Source organism: Arvicola amphibius, chromosome 1 (genome assembly GCF_903992535.2).
Source record: "Arvicola amphibius chromosome 1, mArvAmp1.2, whole genome shotgun sequence".
Taxonomy (NCBI): domain Eukaryota; kingdom Metazoa; phylum Chordata; class Mammalia; order Rodentia; family Cricetidae; genus Arvicola; species Arvicola amphibius.
In genome coordinates, this window is record NC_052047.1 from 200,503,111 (window position 1) to 200,523,442 (window position 20,332).

Genomic DNA, 20,332 nt, shown 5'->3' on the forward strand with positions numbered 1-20,332 from the left:
ATGGTGTTTTTCTCAGCAATGGGTGTTCTGACTAAGACAAATGGTATTTTTATTTCATGGTTTGTCTCCCTTTCATTTTCTTCTTTTGATTCTTCTGATTTAAAAATCCTATGAATGTAATCCCATTGATTTCTCTGTGTGCTTCCAATATGAATGTAGCTTTGTAATCAGCTTTCCTGTTATAAATTGTTGGGAATTGTCATTGTACTGTATTCATTTATGGTTCAAATTTACCATACACATCATCTTAATTTCCAAGGATCATTTATTTACTTCTTTATTTAGGTTTTGTTGCTCTTGTTAATCTGTGAGAGACTTTTGGTTTATTGGATAAAAGGTATTATGGATGTTGGCAGGTGGCTCAGCACATATTCATTTTGTAGGTGACCTGAGTTCAGATACCTATGCTCAAGTTGTGAGGCTCATAACTCTACCATTTCAGATCCAGGGCATCTGAACTCCTCTTTTTTGTGTTACATGTATACGTATGGAAGACATTCTCACTCTTGCACAAATATATGCAAAAAATAGCAATAAACTTGTTTTCAAAAGTGCCTGTGACTTATAAAGCAATTAGAGTAAAACAAGTTTCTTTAGGTGTCCAATTTTTAAAAAATCTGTTATCTTGCATTTTGTTTTAAAATGTTTTCATTTCCTCACTCTGATTGCAGACTTACAGGCAATCATCAATCGGGGATCAAAGTGCTGTCTAAGTGATCCTAACAGACATACTTTTCTTTATTATAAGATAATGTTATTTTTTTAGTAGTCAAAACTATTTTCCATGAAGTTAAGGCATGAGAAGGTTTCTCTCCAATTTCGGTAGAACAGCCCTCCTCACCCAAGCCATCTTCTATTATTGGTAAAGGATAAGGAACTGAAGTGTATAGGATGAGTGCTGGTCAGTGATTTTTTTAGAGCTTGATTTTTGTTATGATCTCATAATTTTTATTTAAAGGAGCATAATATGTCTTTGTTTTTCAGTGCTACCCATCTATGTTGTTGATTTTATTCATTGTTATCTAAGTATATTGTTTATTTTCTGGAAAATAATGGTCTCACCAATTTTTTATTCAGATTTCTCATGTTATTAGTTCCTTGAGTTTTTGTTGGTTAGTGAAGTTTCTGTGGAGAGACAGTTTTAGTTTTCTCTTCTTTATCTTAGATGTTTGTTTCTTTCCATTTCCTGTCATATCTATCTTCATTTGTGTTTTTTGCTGCTTAAGTGATTGGTATGATTAGTACACTGCCTTTGGATCTTTAAAACCTTGTTGTATATTATTGTCTCTTCTAATTAGCCTCAGCTATCAGTATGACATAGCTTAGAGTGATCTGAGAAAATAACAATTGAGAGTTTGCCTAGATCAGAATACCTGATTAAGGTATCTGAGAGAGTGTGTTGATTTTGATTGATATAGGAAGGCTCTTTCACTGAGTTGGTAATATCTCTGAACAAGCAACCTTGGGATAGATAGGAGAGCTAGCTGAGCATAAGACAGTGACAAAGCCAGAAAACAATGGTTTCACATATTTTGCCTTTAGTTAATAGCTTGATTATCTGTCCAAGGAATTGTGAAATAGGGTTAACACCAAATAAACATGTTCATTACCTGAGTTGCTTTTGATTGCCTAATTTAATAACAGCAACACAGAAGAAAGTTGCAACAAAAATGGTACTCAAAGGTGATTTTGTTGATGCAAAACAAAACACAAGACATTCTTCATATGAAATATGGCATCACTACTGTAACAATGCTTTTGGATTTTAATGTGAGTATGTAGTTGATACCAAAAAACAGCAAATACATAACATAACATAATGGAATTGATGTTTACAGCATCTAGCACAACACAACTAAGAAATCCCTCTTAATACTATGATGCTCCAGCTGACTCTAGAGAGTTCTTTACACAGGGGTCTCTCTATCCTCTCTACAGATGAGCATCTCATTTGTTGTTTTCACTACAGAGGTAAGTAAATATTTTCATCTTAGCATCCAAATCTCTAACATTCCTGATTAACATACTACTTGTCTTTGGGGTATTTCAGAGGCAGCCTTCCCTCAGGTAAATTCTACTTGGTGTAACTCACTATCTCCTAAGCATTGGTCAATCCTTTATATCACCAATTCTACTCTTCTACATTGTGACTGAGTAGTGGAGTACTACATAGTACATGAGATGCCATTTACAACTTCCACAAATTAACTCCAAACGGACCTTACACCTCAACATCAAATGCTAAGTGCATAACTTCTAGAAGACACTTGTGACCAGGCCTTTCTGAGTTTAGCAACCTGCCTATGCTTTGGGAGGTTTCTCTAAGGCCCTGATGTATAGAGCAATAACAGAGCTCTGTCTCTAATCTTAGGAATATGCTTGGGAGAGCTGGTAAAGATGTGGGGCCAGGGCTTTTGGAAAAGGTTATTTCCTATCTTCAGATCCAAGGACTTTTCATAGAAGAGCGGAAACTGTGGTTATCAGTCCCGACACCACTGTGGATGTTGTTTATAATTTTCTTGAGTTACCCAATGTTCCTCTAGTGCAACGTTGTCTGATTAGCTCCTTTCTGAATTTGTATACTTCCTTTTAAAACCGATTTACGTTAGCAAGAGAATTGCTGTTGAATTCTAATTAGCCACCAGTGCTGGGAATGCTGCACTGTGTCCCTTCTGCTCACCTGGTTCTGTCACTCAGACCTCACTAGCCAATCAGAGTCTCCAGCAGACCCACCAGTCAAATGGGAGGGTTCTTCTGGGAGCCAGGCTTCCGGTTTAGCGCTTCCGGTAGAAATAATAGTTTCGCTTCCGCACCGTGCCTTGGTCTCCCTTGTTGGGAGAGAGCGAGTGAGCTCAGCAGCTTCACCACGTTGAGTGAGGGATTGCTCGTCACAGACAGGAGGAATGGTGGGCCAAGGTGAGTAACGGGCCAATGTCTCCATGTGGGGAGGAGTGGCCGGCCTTGGTATGCAGGAGTGGGGGTGGGGTTGCTGTCCCCACGTGCAGAGGAGTGTCTGGGCTTAGCGGGTCCCTGTCCTGAAACTAGATGGAGCGGCCTACTGAGGCTCGCGGCTGTTGTGGTGGGTCCTCTCCTGCCTGGGTGGGAGCCAGTGGACAAACACAGAGTTTACTGTCTTCCTGCCTCGTCCTGTCTCATCCTAAGTAGTTTTAAGTGATCCCTGCTGGCAGCCTCTGAATAACTTCAAGGCCGGCACTGTTTCAGCGCAGAGCATAGCTTTGGGAGCCGCAAATAGTGGTTCCTGTAGTGCTTATAGTGTCACATGTGAAGAGAAATCAACAAATATTCCAAACTCGGAGACTACTGGTCTCTTCTGTGTCTTCAGAAGTTCTGCACTTTTAACATTTATGTTTAGGATCCGTCTGTAGTTAATTTTGTGGGGCTCGTAAAAGGTTTCTACTGTGTAGAGTAGCACTCCGCTGCTAAACTGTGTTGTAGAAGAGTAGAATTGATTGTAGAATTAATGGTATAAGGATTTACCAGTTCTTAGGAGACATTAAGTCACACAAAGTAGAATTTAAGTGACGGAGTGCTACATCCCAAATTCCCCAACGATAAATAGTATACTAACCATGCCTGTTAGAGATTAGTATCATGAGATGCAAATGTTTGTTCACCAGGATTAATAAGCCATTAAGGTACATTCCTATAACAAATGAGACAACCTTGATTTACAACCAGCCAAAAGACCCACTTCCCCATCAAAAACCTCTAACATGCTTCTGAAGGGGCCATTACAGGGTCACATCCTGTGTGCCATGAAAGTATACTAATTTTAGGTCAGCTGCATTTTTCTGCTTTTAGAGAAGCAATTTAAACAATGTCTCCTATATTGATTGAGGTGGACTTATATCCTGTCTGTTGCCTCAAAAGGCATTACCCTTGCTGCACCACAGAGCTCTAAAATTACCAGTTTGAGTCATTTTGTGGGCATCCATTGCAATAACAATGAAAGGATTTGTGGGTGGAGCATGGCTTCTCCCTTTAGACCAGAAGAGTAGAAACAGTGTACCATGTACACTGCAGTGGTAAACACATTGGACAATACCTAGATCTTAGACTGAAGTTTAAGACCATGGACTGCAGGGGTTTCTATAACAAAGAAGGACCTGATGTGGCACAGTGTGCGACTTTCTGTGTAATTTTCCATCATAGAATATTTTCTTTCATGTGAATGAAGACAGACACCAGTGGGTATACAGTTTAGGGAGGAGATCTTGAACTCCTAAGTATCCATTTTCCAATTAGTGAACTCTCCCATGCAGATATGTTCAATTTTGGTTGACACAGTTAATCAGCTCAGATGTTTGAGACACATGCTATTTACTGTAACTCCATGTGTCAGCTTAGAGCATTCAGCTGCTGACATTTTTCATGGGACAAAGTCATGCATTCTTTTATTAATGGCATTCTCCCTACCAGGGAAGTACCTACTCTGTTTCAAAGTCAGTATAACTAAGTGTTCAATTAATTTTTTTTATCATTTTTAGAAGTCAACTATTGTTTATCAGTTTTTAGATTTCATTTTCTTCAAAGGCATTACTGCTATAATCTCTTTGTTTCTATTTTCCAATATTTCCCAGTTTTTTAAATTATCAGTTTAGAGCAGTGGTTCTCAACCTGGTGGGTCATGACTCCTTTTGGAGTGATCAAATGAACCTATCATAGGACTGGCCTAAGATCATCAGAAAGTACAGATATTTATATTATAATTCATAACAGTAGCAAAAATATAGTTATGACGTACCAGCGAAAATAATTTTATAGGTGGGGGTTGACTACATCATGAGTAACTGTATTAAAGAGTCAAAGCACTAGGAAGATTGAGAACAACTGGTTTAGATTAATGTCTCCTGTAGCTCAGGCATACCTCATACTATGTAACTGAGAATTGCTGTGAATACCTAATCCTGCCTCTGCTACCCAGTGCTGCAAAGACAGTCCAGCAACTCCTACCAGGCTGGGCCTTGTCTGGTGTGTGTGAAGGAGGAATAGATCAGTGAATGAGTATCTTCCAATTTCTGTAGATTTTATTGAAGTGGGACCTGTATAAGAACTGAGTTGTAAAGCCAGTGTAGTAACAACAGAAGAAGGGATGGGAAAGAAAGAGGGTGGAAGCTTTTTTGCTGTGACAACAGTTGACATTAGCAGTGAGTAGTGAGGTAATCAATTTTAGATATTTCATAAATGTTCTGTCTGGCCATTTTGTTGGTCCACAGATCATGAATCTATATAAAGAACTGAACTTACCATTAAACCAAATTACTGTAGTTACAGTAGTTCAGTAAAATAGAAGAGCTGGATCTGTGGGATGAAGCTGACTTGATCATGGTGAATTTTTTAAAAAGTGTTCTTGGATTTGTTTGACGCATTTTGTTGAGTATTTTTGCATTTATGTTCTTGAGTGTTCTGTTGTTCTTTGTGGTGTCCTCGGTAGTGGCCCTTGGCCTCTGATCTTTGTTGAATGTGCGGGAGGCTCTGCCATCCTGTCATGGGAGACTATGAGCTTGTAATATTGTTTCCTCATGCTAAGTGAGAATTTCTTTAAACACCCAATCCTGTCTCTGCTGCCCAGTGCTGGGTAGATTTCAGGACTAGGCTTTGACTGGTCTATGAGAAGGAAAACTAAGCCAGCTAATGAGTGACCTCCAGTCTCTCTTGAGTTCTAGTGTGTGATTATAGATGAAGAGGGATCTGTGCAAGAATTCAGTGCATAGACAAAGCTTGAAGCTGGTAGATTCACAGTGCAGAAAGGGAGAGACAGGACAGTGGTTGAGAATTTTCCTACTTCAACATTAGCTGAGATTAGCAATGTGGAACTAGGTAATCAATTTTAGATGCTCCATAAATGTCCTGATGGTCATTTCTTGGTGTCCACAGATCAGGCAGTCAAGAATCTGGACTGACCTTATGAAACCAAATTGCTATAGTTACAATAGTTCAACCAAAATAGATCAGATTGAAGTGTTTTGGCCTTGTCCAACAGGACTGTTTGTTTTACTGGTTTTAGATATATACCCTGAGATAAAAGGTTTGAGATATCTTTGATGTGCTCTAATACAAATCCCTAGTTTCTGGAGCACATGGCCATAAATCCTGTTTCAACTTTTCAAAATAATTTCTTGAGATTATAACTATATCATATCCACATTCTTTTCTGCCTCAAGCCCTACCATGACCCATCAGTGTCTTCTAATTTATTGCTGAAAGACCTGGATAAAACCAGGTCTCCCCAAAGAAAGCCCTGGATAAATCCAGGTTTCCCCCACCCCCAGCAGGAAGAAAATAGCCAAAAAATCTAAGCAGGGAGAGAAAATTCAGGAATCTAGGATTAGCCAGTGCAGTGACTATGTTTCAGGAACTAGCTAAAGATAAAGTTAGATTGTAATCTTGAGAATAATCTTGAGAAAGGAACTAGCTTATTATTACTTTGGGAATAGTCTTGAGAGGCAGGGAGTTGCCCCTTTTGATCATCACTGGTATTCTCGAAATTTTCTACACCCTCTCTGCCCCTTTCGGATCACTAGGCAATGGTTTCTGCCCTTAAAAACCCCTTCTCCTGGTCACTCGGGGTCGAACTCTTCCCCTGAGTGGGTTATGAGTCTCAGCCCCAGTGCACTGGTTCCCGTCTCATCTCATCATTAAACCTCGTGTGATTGCAGCAAGGATGGTATCTCGTGAGTTACTGGGGGGGGTCGTTATCCTGAGACTTGAGTGGGAGTCTCCCCACACTGGGGGTCTTTCATTTGGGGGCTGGTTTCTGGGATTAGCGACCGCCCTCATCTCCGAAGACCCACTTGGGGGTTGGAGGTGAGACTTTGTCTGTGTGCCAGGTCCTTTTTGTGTTTTTGTGCCAGTTGTGCCAGTTTCAGGTTTGTACATTCGAGTTTAAAGTCATGCCTATGTGTGTGTTTCCATGCCAGTTGAATCCAGGTTCAGGTTCTGTACAGTGGTGACTTATTTTGTGTTTCTTTGCCAGTTTGGTTGAATTCAGGTTCAGGTTCTGTACTTTGAGGTTACGGCCCTGTCTGTGTCTTTGTGTTTCCATGCGAGCTGAGGTCAGGTTCTGTATTACCGGTTTTGCAGTCGTTCACATCTGGGGAGCTGAAGGGAATGATCAGCAGACTTGCTAGATCACTGACTGCTGCCTGGGAGACCTCCTGGGAGGTGAGAAGGTACCCAGGGATGCCTGGGAGATTCCCGTCTGGGTACTGGTGAGGATATGGTAGATCTCCTGGATTGGAGGAACTATCTCCTCTCAGCCATCTGTACTTCTGGAATGGTTTTATCTCTCTCGGTGGAGACGGACATTTGTTTCCGTGTCTTGTGTGTCTTCAGTATTTTATTTTCTTACTTGTGACTTTGACCCTGGATCAATGGTTTTGTCTTTCTAAGTTTTGTTAGCCTTTGTCTGTATATCTTCAGTCTCTGTTTTGTCTTACACGCAGGTAGTGTGTTCAGTTGTCTGGTGATATATGCGGGTGGCGTTTCTCAGTTCTGTGGTATGACACATGAATGGCGTGGTCAGTTCTGTGTAGAGACATACGTAGATAGCGATCTCATTTAGAAAGTGGCGGGTCACACCTGCGAAGCAGCTTGAAGCTGTGTCTTTGTTTGGTGCCTTTGTCCCGTCTGTCTGTATAATGTGTGTTGTGCTTTTTTCCTGACTTTAGACTGATGCTGACGTACTCAAATCATGACTTCTTTGACTTTGGTATTGTGACCACTTACAAGACTTTAGAAATAGGGCCATAAGCATAGGTGTATATTTCATTAAAAAAGTCAGCCTCGGCCCCAATCACGTGGCTACTGGGCAGCATGCTTGTATGGATGGCTGGGCTATTCAGCTTTGCTGTTACAAGGTATTGAGGCTGCCAGACAGCATTGTAGAAGGCGGATGTACCCCAATAGGATTTCAAACACCAAACAAAAAATCTGAGGGTAATCACTATGGCCTAAAGAGGTTAACAATCTTTTTTCCCCAGTGCTGCATACCTCCACCCCCATGCTGATGGATGAGTTCCCTCTGCCTGCCCTGGGAGTTGCATGCCTCAAACCTTTGGTCAAAGCTGACCAAAGCTTGGCTCCGCAGGTGAAGAACTCTTTCAGATCCTATGAGTTATAAGTGTCATCATTTATAGGGGCTGGTTAAATGTTTCACACTGGTACAGGATTTTATGTGCCGTTTTTGTTTAATTTTATGTGCCGTTTTTGTTTAAAATGTAGCCATACATCCTCACTGAGAAGAACCACCAAAAAGGACTTTGGTAAGAGTTTTTATATTTATATTGTCTAAAAGACAAGAGAGATTTTTGTTATGTTGTCTAAAAAGCAAGAAATTTTTGTTAGAAAAACTTGTAAACAGGGCCTTATCTAGTTCCCTGTGTAAGCTTTCAAGGTCAAACTTAAAGCAGGTAGGAGCAGCTGACAGTCTATAATGGCAGGGCTGTGCCATCTGTGTTTCTTAAATGTTTAAAGGAGGCTTACAGGTGTTATATTCCCTTTCACCCAACCTCTGAGGGTCAGTGGTAGCTGTGGCCTTCATAGAACATTCAGCATCAGATATTAAGAAAAGTTAACAATGGTTAGAAAGGTTGCATGATTATATCTTGCAGGATTTGGTTAAGGAGGCAGAGAAAATGTTTCATAAGTGAGAGACTGAAGAAGAGAAGCAAGAGATAGCGAGAGAAAAAAGAGAGAGTGGCAGGAGGAAGAAGAGAGAACCAGAGGGATCATAGACAAGACAGAAATTTGATAGAATTTTGGCCGCAGTGGTAGGAGAGAAAAGGAAGATAGGACCTAGACAGATAGAACCTGATGTGCTTATTGCAAAGAAAAAGGACATTGGGCAAGAGAATGCCCAAAGCAAGAAAGGGCCTCTAAAGTACTGGCCCTGGAAGAAGATGATTAGAGGGGACAGGGCTTGGACCCCCTCCCCTGCACCTAGGGTAACCTTGACTGCGGAGGGAACCCCTGTGGATTTTCTAGTGGACATAGGGGCTGAGCACTATGTGCTGATTGGGGAAATTAAAGAATAAGAAAACTATAGTAATTAGAGCAACTGGACAGAAACAATTATCTGTGGACCACCTTACGAACTGTAGATTTGGGGAGAGGAGACAGAAACAATTATTTGTGGACCACCTTACGAACTGTAGATTTGGGGAGAGGACAAGTGACTCATTCCTTCCTGGTTTTCCTTGAGTGTCCCACGCCTTTATTAGACAGAGACTCACTGGCCGGAGGTGATTAAAGCCTGTTTTTGGCTGCAGGATTTTCCATGTATGAAGGTGATGTGTTGGCTGCACTGGACATTGAGTATGTAATGTGATGTGCACACAAAGGACTCTGGGCTTTTGATGAGTAAATGTCAGGGACCATTTTCCTAAGGATAGATTTGTCAGGGACCATCGTCCTTACAGGGATAGCAGAGGTCATTGCCCTAAGGATGTTTACGGAGATCCCACCCCTCATCCCAAACTATCTTGAGAGCTATCCCTTAAGGGAACCCACCCCTTACTCCAATGCTAATGGATCACATCTGTTAAGGGAACCCGCCCCTTACTCCAATGTTAATGGATCACATGCTTTGGCTTACACCAGGTGCTGGCTGATGACCTTCAGTTACCCAGGCAGAGTTCCTGCCCACCCCTACCTCCACCCCATTCAAGGGTATATAAGCTGTAACTTTCACCCCAATAAACTGAGATCTTGACAATAGAATCTTGCTTGGTTTCCTTCCTCTTTTTCATCTCATGTCTTGCAGGTTCGCGCCCCTGCAGAGGACCCTGAATAGCTGACCCTGCCGGCGGGGTTACACTTTAAGAAAGTTGAGTAATCTTTACTAAAATACAAACTTTCAGGACTAAGTTCCTGTCTACTGGGCTTGAAGGGCAGAACAGAAAGTTCTGTGATATCTGAGTAATTTGATCTCTGATCACCCAGTATGGGAGCTGATAATATTCTTAGTCTCGCCAGGGTGGTGTTAGCCAGTGAGGGACTCTGGGAAGGCTTAGCAAGCAGAAATAATAGTGTGTGCTAGCTTACAGGTTGTTCTTTCCAGGATTCTTCTCTGCTTCTCTTGTAATGACTTGTAAGGAAGACCACACTCTATGCCATGATGAGTACAGGGTGTTCAGAGAAGGTCTGTTGAGCTGTCATTTCTGCTGGGATCTTGATGGACCATGAGCCAGGCTGTGATTCTATTGCTATATGTAATGACCTGAACAGTGCTCCTTGTCCTCTGAACCTCCCTGTGTATGAATTTCCTGGGGAGAGGGAGACTCTGCAGTCCTGTTTGATAGGATATTATGCTTGTAATATCACTGTCCAGTGTACAAACAGAGTCATGCTTTTGGTGTGCCTTGGAAAGACAGATTGGAAAACTGATGATATGGTTTCGATAAGTTCTGAATATTGCAGTCTACTTTCAAGTTTGTCTTATGTTTCAAATAGTTTAAAAGCTGGTAGAACTACAATAATGTTGATTTAGCAATGCATGTTAAAATGTTTCTAACTTTCTGCTACTACCAGCTTCAATGGTGTGATTCATTGATGTTTATTTCCAGGTGACAAAGGTAGTTTCTGAGCTGCAGAGGTTTCTTAGGTATAAGAATTTAATTTCACTGACCAGCTGTAAAGCAAGCATAGTCACAACAGAAAAAGGGATGGACAAAAAAGAGGGTGAAAGCTTTTCTGCTGTGACAGAAGTTGATATTAGCAATGAGTAGTGACACGCCACAAACCATGCATTCAAGAATCTGTATAAAAACTGAACTTATTAAACCAAATTACTGTAGTTACAGTAGCTCAAGCAAACTAGAACAACTAGATAAAAAGGTGTGGTCCTGCCTAACATGACTGTATACCCTCAGAGAATGATGTGAGTTGTACTTGGTGTGCTCCAATACAGATCCCTCGTCACTGGAGCACATGACCATGAAACTTGTTTAAACTTTTTAACCGTAATTTTTTGATATTGTAATTACATTATTTTCACAATCTCTCTCTTGCTCCTGTTTCCATGGTCCCTTTATTGTGTTCTAATCCATGTCCTATTTTTAACAATTATTGTTTGAATGTGACATGTGTTTGGTTGCCGGACCTCTGAGCTATGAAGTAAATAGTTGGCTACACTGGACATCGAGTGTATAATGGAATGTGTACACATAGGACCCTGTGCCTTGGAGGAGGAACAGGAAGTGCTCTGGGAGAATAGAAGATTTTACTAAACTACAAATTAGGGTCTTGTCTCACCATAGTGTGGAAGGACAAACCTGGAGGACTTTTGCTCTCTGAGACATTTAATCTCTGTTCACCCAGTAGGTTAACTGGTAATGTCTTGAAGCCCAGATGGGTGATCCTAGCTAAGGAAGGACTCTACTTGGTAATCAGGAGCACCAGTAGCTTACTGGTTGGTTCTTTAAAGGATTCTTTTTCTGCTGAATGGAGCACCAGGAAGAGCAGGTTGGCTGAGCTATTAGCTGCTTGGAAAGCAATGGACCATGAGCCAGACAGGTTCTGTTAGTTTGTGTGGTGACCTGGGTAGTGGCCCTTGGCCTCTGAGCTATGTTGAGTCTGAATTCCCTGGGGGATCGGGAGGCTTTGCCATACTCGCATGGGAGACTATGAATTTATAATGTTGTTGCCTCCTGCTATGTTATTGAGAATTGCTTTAAACACCTAATCCTGCCTCTGCTGCCCAGTGCTGGGTAGGTAGTCCTGCAACTCCTTCAGGACTTGGCCTTGACCTGTTTGTGAGAAGGAAAAATAGACCAGCTAATGAGTGACTTCCAGTATCTCTGTCTTTTAGTGTTGCTTATAAATGAGGAGAGATCTGTGCAAGAACTGAGTATATAGGTCAAGTTTGAAGCTTGTAGATTCACAGTGCAGAAAGGGAGAGACAGGACAGTGGTTGAGAATTTTCCTACTTCAACAGTAGTTGAGATTAGCAGTGTTTAGCTATGAATTAATTACCTAATTAGGAATTAGGTAATCAATTTTATATGCTCCATAAATGTCCTGATGTTTATTTCTTGGTGTCTTCAGACCAGACAATCAAGAATCTGGATAAAGAATTGAACTTATCATGAAATCAAATTGCTAGTTACAGTAGTTCAACCAAAATAGATCTGAGTAAAATGTGGCCCTTCCTAACAGGACTGTTATTTTACTGGTTTTAAATACCTTGAGATAAAATAAAGGTTTGAGAAATCTTTGTGCCCTCTGATTTGAGACAACCATGATTTACAACCCGCCAAAGACCCAATTCCCGATCAAAGGGGTGTAACATGCTGCTCAATAGAACAGCTGAATTTATCAGTTTTTAGAAATGCAGTTTACAGTCAATGTCCCCTGTACTGATTGAGGTGGACTTGAATCCTGTCTGTAGCCCCACAGGGCATTACCCTTTCTATCCTCTTGACTAACCACCATAAATTTTTGGATTAGTGTAGGCCCATATTTCTGTATGGCACAAGGGCCATAAGCCTGGTCTGAGGTGGTCACGTAGCTTTGCAGACAAGCTGTCTCAGCCTAACAATAGCCAGGATGTGCTGCCCCTTCTACTTTTGTTATTAATGTAGATCCCCTGAGGAGAGGTGTTGGCTGAAGCTGATCAGGATGTTTGCTGCTCCTTCCTTTTGTAACTTGGAGGACGTCTTATAGAGATGCTAATTCAGGACAGTTAGCATACTCGGAAACAAGTAGATGCGAACGTGACAAAAGCCATTCATCTGGTTACCTAGGAGACAGCTGAATGTATTCCCCACCCCCCATTGATGTGATGATATATAAACTGTTTGGAGAAGAAAGGAGCAATCTTGTCCTTCAAGCTTGACCATGTAAGTTGTGTCTGATTATTTTTCGCGACTCCGTTCCAGTCTTGCTATGGAAAATAGTTATCTATGTTGGACCCACACAGGCCTTGGCATAATGGCACCTCAACGTGGTGCTGACCACTGAACCCCAAGATTAAAGCCAACATGGTGCTCACCACTGAACTCTGAGACGAGTGCTGGAGGAAGAAGTATGAAAAAGAATGTGTTGCTGCCTGCCAGACGATGATGGAAGACCCATAAATGCTGTCTTCTGAACCCCAAGAGAAATCGGAGAAATCGGTGAAAGTGCGGCTGATCGGCTTTCCCCAAAAAGCAAGGAAGAGGTGACCAGACGTGAGGAACCCGCAAGAAAAATATCGGTGGATATGTGAGTATTGAGCGCTCAGAAATAGAGATATAGAATAGAGAAAGAAATGTGGAAAAGCGGGACAAAATTTAAATCGAGAGTAAAAATTCGTAAATAAGTTATATATGTGATATGGAAAAGGTGTTCAGTTATATATGTTGGTAACTAAAGCGAGTGAGAATGGAGCTGGAACAACGGCAGAGTTATTAAGAATCTAAGTTTGATAGATGCAGAATTGCAACTTTTATTGCTTGTTAAATGTGTAGCAAAGGTGAATGTAAAATGACTTTTGTTCTAAGAATCAGAATTGATTGAGCAGCCATGTGCTCACAGTGGCCAGCTAATACAACCCACCTACTGGTAAAAGGCAAGCAGGAGCAAGAGTAAGTTTAGAGAGCAAATTTAACCTCACAGTCTATAGAACAGAGAAGAGGATTCAAAAATTCTTCTAATTTTATGTTTTAGAAATTAAGATAAAAAAGATAGTTAAAAATCTGCCCAACAGAGCTCGGGAAGGCAGCCTAACAAAGCGAGCCTGTGTCCTACCCCCTGCCGTGCATCGCAGCTTCAACTGAAAGAAAAAAGACTGGTTTAAATTAAGGTAGCCTCTGAGATAAGCAGGTTAAAATGCTTCTTTTCCATTTCATAATTTTGCTTCTCTGTCAAAAGTCTGCTGTTTGTAGGCAGGTGAATTTGTAGTCAAGGTGGATTGATTTCAGTACTGTGGCTCTGTAGTAAAGTTTAAAGTCAGACATTGCAAACAGTTCAATGATTGTACAGTATTTAAAGATTGTTTAGGCTATCCTGATTTTGTCTTTCTCATAAGGTTGAGGGATTGATTTTTTCGAAAGATCTGAAGATTTTTGTTAGAATTTAATGGGCATTTGCATTAAATCTGTGGATTGCTTTCAGTAAGATTGTCAATTTTCCTATGTTGTCGCTGTTTTTACAAGAGAATCGGAGATCTTTCCATTGTCTGACTTAAATTTCTTCAGAGATTTAAAGTTCTTGTTATACAAGTTTTTCAATTTGTGATTAGAATTACTCAAAGATATTTGTGGTATTTGTGGCTATCTCATTTATGATGTGTGTAGAAAGGATACATTTAGGTCGTTTTCAGATTCTGTGTATGATAAAGTATAATTTTGCTGTGAGCATGGTTGAGCACGTGTCCTTATGGCATGGTTGAGCATCTTTTGTATATATGCCCAAAAGTGGTATTGCTGAGTTTTTGAAGTAGTTTGTTACCAAAATTTCTTATTCTTTTCGGTCATTACCAATGTATTTAGCACCATTGGTCATTACCAGATTTTTTCCCATCATATATGCAGGTGTAAATATCCGGTCATTACTGGATATATACCGGAGTATAATATATCATATACCGGAGTATCATATACCGGAGTATAATACCATTTGCTGTTATTAAATTCCTTTTTCAGTCACTGTGCAACTGTGACTGCCTCTTGTTAGTCTGCCCTCTTGTTAAGAAGAGGGGTTTTAGTCATTCTTTATTTTGAGTCTTTCCTTCCCTGAGGGGAAAGATTAGGTTCTTAGGTTTAATAATTTATTCAAAATCATTTCTGTGTCCCATAAACCAAGAACACTCAAATGTTCAGATTGTATCTTAGTTCTGAAGCAACAGGTTTCACACCACAGCCAGCTGCAGACACTGCAGTCAGCTCATCTCAGCAGGATCTCTTTGTCCAGAAGTCTCCCTGCAGCTAAGGGAGTTGCAGGTCGGATCAGGCTCCTCTCTGTGGGCTGTGTTACGGTATTCCTCCTGGAGTTCTCATTCCGTTCCTTCTACTGGGCAGTTGTCTGCTAAGCTGTCCTCATGTCCATTGTCCTTCTCCTGAGTGCATCGAATTAGTCAGTCTGGAAGCCATCTGGCTTGATTTTCATCCTGTGAGAAAACAGAGACATGCCCTTGACCGCAGATTAGGATGGGATTGGGCCCTTTCCAAATTCCAGAGCAAGGATCCTTCCACCTTGACTTAGCAAATGTGGTTTTTGTACCATTATGCCACAATCTGTTCGCAGCTGATCGCTCATGGACATACGTATTTAGAAAGTTTAGCACAAACAATGCATGATTTAAGGCATTGTGTGGCGTCTGAGGCTAGAACTTCCCTGTCTTTATTTTTGGAGTTGTGTTTTCAAGGAGCTATGTGCACATTCCACAATTCCTTGTCCTTGAGGATTATATGGAATACCAGTCTTATGAACAATATTCCATTGAGTACAAAATCTTTGAAAAGCTTTGTTAACATATCCGGATCCATTGTCTTTTATTATTATTATTATATTATATATATATTGTATAATTGTTATTACCTTTGGGGTTCCCATACATGAAAAGCATTTTAAGCAATGAGTTATTACATGCTTGGCAGCTTCCCCAGTTTGCTGCGGCCATCATGAATCCTGAGTGAATGTAGGTGCCACTGTCCCCAGACCAGCAAGAGCAGGTTGCCTGAGGTGTCAGAGCTGCTTAGACAAGAATGAACCATGAGCCAGATATGTTCTTTTTCTCTTTGTGGTGACCTAGGTAGTGTCCCTTGGCCTCTGAGTGTCGGGGAGACTGTGAGCTTGTGATATTGGTGCCTTATGCTATGTATTTGAGAATTTCTTTAAAAACCTAATCCTGTCTCTGCTGCCCAGTGCTGGGTAGATAGGCCTACAACTTCTTCATGACCGGACTTTCACTGGTCAGTGACAATGAAAAATAAACCAGCTGATGAGTGACCTTCAGTCTCTCTGACATTTACTTTGTGATTATAGATGAAGAGGTATCTGTGCAAGAATTGAGTACATAGACCAAGCTTGAAGCTGGTAGATTCACAATGCAGAAAGGGAGAGACAGGACAGTGGTTGAGAACTTTCCTACTTTGACAGCAGTTGATATTAGCAGTGTGGAACTGTGTAATCAATTTTAGATGCTCCATAAATGTCCTGATGGTTATTTCTTGATGTCCACAGACCAGGCAATCAAGAATACGGATAAAGAACTGAACTTATCATGAGATCAAATTGCTATAGTTACAGTAGTTCAACCAAAATAGATCAGAGTGAAATGTTGTCCTTCCTAACAGGACTGTTATTTTACTGATTTTTAGATATACATCCTGAGTTAAAAGGTTTGAGATATCTTTGATGTGCTCTAATACAAATCCCTAATTTCTGGAACACATGGCCATAAGGTGTGTTTCAACTTTTCAAAAATAATTTCTTGAGATTATATCATCCACATTCTCTTTCCTATCCTCAAGCCTTACCATGACCCTTCAGTGTCTTCTCATTCATGTCTTGCTTTTCTTTAACAGCAGTTGTGAATGTGACCTGCATTTGGCTGCATGATTTCCCAGGTATGAGGTGATGAGTTGGCTGCAGTGCACATTGAGTGTGTATGGAATGTGCATACAAAGGACCCTGTGCTTTGGATGAGGAGCAGGGTAAGCTTTAGGAAAGTAGAGGAATGTCTACTAAAATACTAACCTTCTAGACTACAGCCCTGTCCACTGTACTGGAAGGGCAGAGCAGAAAGTTTTGTGATATCTGAGTAATTTGATCTCTGATTACCCAGTATGGGAGCTGATAATATTCTGAGGCCCTGCTGGGTGGTGGTAGCCAGTTAGAGACTCTGGGAAAGCTTAGTAAGCAGTAGGTAGCTTACAAGTGGTTTTTCCAGGAGTCTTCTCTGCTTCTGTTGTAATGAGTTGTAAGGAAGACCACAAGCTATGCCATGGTGAGTGTAGGGTGCTCAGAGAAGGTCTGTTCATCTGTTATTTCTCCTGGGATTTTGATTGGCCATGAGCGAAGCTATGGCTATGTTTGTCTCGTCCTCTGAGCATCCCTGAGTATGGATTTCCTGGGTAGAGGGAGACTCTGCAGCCCTGTCATGGTAGGATATTATGCTTGTAATATCACTGTTCAGTGTACAAACAGTCATGCTCTTGATGTGCATTGGGAAGAGATTTGAAAATTGATGTTGTGGTTTCTAGAATTTCTGGATATTGCATTTCACTTTCAAGTTTGTCTTATGAATCTTTAAATAGTTTAAAAGCTGGTAGTCTTATGGTGATGTTTATTGTCTCTTAGCAATACATGATTAGAATACTTCTAACTTTCTGCTATCACCAGCTATAATGACATGATTCAGTGATGTTTAGTACCAGTGGACAAAAGGAGTTACCAAGGTTTCTCAGGTGTTCATGGTTTTGGGGAGGTAGATAGGGCAGAATCTACATTTTGTGCTATAATCGATGTGACAGGAAGGAGATATTAAATTATTCCATTTTTTAAATATTTCTATAAATATTTATCCTAAATGTTTTTATAAATATTGATCCTGAATATTTTTCCCATTCTCAATTGTTATAGCTCTTCCTCTACTCCTGCCCAGACTCCTAAGAAGCAACATGTGATCTGCCCTGCTATGAAAGGTACTGAGCCACATGGCTAACATAGATAAGAATAATGGATTACTATAAGCCACAAGAGCTAATAAGTAGCCAGAGCTAATGGGCCAATCTGTTTTATATCTTATGGAGATCTCTGTGATTTTCTTTAGGGCTTGTCAGCTGGTGGGGAACTGGGCAGAAACCCCAACATGCAGGCCCACCTCTTGTTACAGAATGGCGTCCACATGGATAACTGCATCCACAGAATGTCTGAGAAAGCTATAGAAAGAATACAGTTAAGCATGTTTTCTGGGTAGCAGTAATTTCTTGGGTCTGCTTCCTAGAGGAAAGGAAGCACTCTCATGTAAGGGAAGCTTCCTGACCCAGCTTTAGCTGCAAAACCCTGCAGCTATTTTAAGAGTTCCTGCCATGAAACATTTAAACGGTGTTGATGAAAAGGTGAACATATGCTTTTCAGTTTTCAGCCATAGCAGAAAAAAAGCTGAGCAGTTTTAAAATGCTGGCTTCTTGGCTGTCCTGCCAGGGCAAACTCTGATTCTTTCAGTCAGTAAGTCCGATTACGAAAGCACTTTAGTATGGTCTGTGAGCAGAATGCTGCAGCTTGCTTGGTGGTAGGGACCTTGAAACACTGTAGAGTTGTGGAAATCAATGCTGCTCTGGCCAGTACCTGAGCCACAAGGCTGGAATCACAGAAAGCTAGATCCAGCTGTCAAAGCCATGGCTTTAATCCTCTCCATAAAGACTCATGTGGTCAGAAAAAGAGATATATACAGTAAAGAGAGAGTCAAAGATGAAGAAAACCTCTAAATGGTTTATAGTGTGTTTAAAATATGTAGGCTATAGGTTAAAGTTCTTAAAGTGAAAAAAGAGTAGTTGGGTGTTGTGGTACACACCTTTAATCCCAACACTTTGGAGCCAGAGGTAGATTGTCCTCTGAGACCTTGTGACTTCAGGGTGTGGTGGAACACACCTTTAATCCCAATGCCTGGGAGGCAGGGACAGACAGCTCTGTGAGTTCAAGGTGTGGTAGCACACACCTTTAATCCCAGCACTGGGGAGGCAGATCTCTGTGAGTTCAGGGACTGCCTGCTCTACTGAGTTGTTCCTGGATGAAGATATACAGAGAACCTGTCTCAAAAAGTAAAAGTAAAAATAAAAGAAATGGAGGTTAAGTAAAGCCACATAAAGATGGAAAATACACAGAGAATCTTGATACTGTATGTTATGCGCTCTTTGAATTGTTTTAATGCTGGCCCTTCATCTTACAAAACAGCATTACAAATAATATGGCTTCTGTGTGATTATTTTAGGTCTGAGCAGCTGGGAACAAACAAGCAGCCACCCATCCATTCCTTCGAGAAGGTAAGGCACATTGCTTTGTGGAAGGTCCAAGCCCCTATTACTATATCTAGGCTGAGCAATGTATCCATCCAAAGAGAACAGGTATCCAAAAACCAGTACAAGCAGTAGAGATAAATCTGGTGCCACTCCCAGTGGCCCATCCATCTGCCCCAGCCATACCACTGTCAACCACATTCAAGGGAATAGTTTGTACCTATGATGGTTCCTTCCTAGTCTGAGTGGTGATGGTGAGCTCACATTAGCTCATTTAAACTATTTCAGTGGGTGAACCCATCATGGTCTTGACCTCTTTGCTCATATTCTCATTTCTTCCACTCTTCAATTGGACTTTGAAAGGTCAGTCCATAGCTGTGATGTGGGTCAGTTGCTGGATGAAGGTTCTTTGGTGATATGTAAGTTATTCATTAGTCTGACTGCAAGACAAGGCCAGCTCAGGTCACCTCCACTCTTGCTTAGGGTCTTTTCTGGGGTTATCCTTGTGGATTCCTGGGAATTTTTCTAGAGTCAGGTTTCTTGCTAACTCCATAATGGCTCCCTCAATCAAGATATCTCTTTCCTTGCTCTCATCTCTGACCTCCCTCCATTTCAACTATCCCATTTCATCTATTCTCACCCCTTCCTTTTCCCCTCCTCTACCTTCCCTTTTCCTCCATTCCTGGGTTCCCATTTTTATTCAAGTGATCTTGTATATTTTTACTTTTCAAGTTGATCTATATATGTTTTTCTTAGTGTATACTTTGTTACTTAGCTATTCTAGGATCATGAACTATAGGCTCAATATTCTTTATTTATAGCTAGTATCCACTTATGAGTGAGTACATACCATATTCATCTTTTTGGGTCTGAGTTACCTCACCCAGGATGGTGTTTTCTAGTTCCATCCTTTTGCATGCAAATTTAACATCATTGTTTTTTTAACCACTCAGTAGTACTCTAACTAAAAGATAGTTTTTGATGACAGCTTCTATTTCTTTACAGTTTATTCATCTATTTAAATTGCTCACCCAGTCTTGATTTAATTTTGATATATAATACTTAACTAGAAAATTGACCATTTCTTTTATGTTTTCGAATTTTGTGGACTATACATTTTTGTAGTGTGATCTGACAATTCTCTGGATTTCCTTAGTGTCTGTTATGTATCCCTTTTAATTTCTGATTATGTTAATTTTGATGTTATCTCACTGCTTTTTTATTAGTTTGGATAAGGGTTTGTCTAGTGACCTTTCTCCACTTTCTTTATGTGTTTTGAACTTTCCTCTTAGCACTGCTTTAATAGTGTTCTATAGTTTTGGGTACTCTGTGGCTTCATTTTTGTTTAATTTTAGGAAGTCATTAATTTC

At 40.7% G+C, this 20,332-nt stretch overlaps 2 long non-coding RNA genes across 4 annotated transcripts; one reads left to right on the top strand and one right to left on the bottom strand.

The window, feature by feature from the left end:
• The first annotated feature begins 2,798 nt into the window (after positions 1–2,798).
• On the top strand, positions 2,799–17,642 carry LOC119801470. 3 transcript variants are annotated; one of them, XR_005283192.1, is made up of 4 exons: positions 2,799–2,916; positions 12,941–13,224; positions 16,530–16,658; positions 17,587–17,637. It is a non-coding gene; the product is annotated as an uncharacterized LOC119801470 (long non-coding RNA). The 3 variants fall into 3 exon arrangements; XR_005283195.1 differs by lacking the exon at positions 2,799–2,916 and adding an exon at positions 8,141–8,285; XR_005283193.1 differs by lacking the exon at positions 16,530–16,658 and having other exon boundaries at positions 17,587–17,642.
• Positions 14,757–19,208, bottom strand: LOC119801479. The gene is made up of 2 exons (XR_005283200.1): positions 18,521–19,208; positions 14,757–15,109 (listed from the first exon to the last, which is right to left on the bottom strand). It is a non-coding gene; the product is annotated as an uncharacterized LOC119801479 (long non-coding RNA).
• Between the last annotated feature and the right edge of the window lie 1,124 nt (positions 19,209–20,332).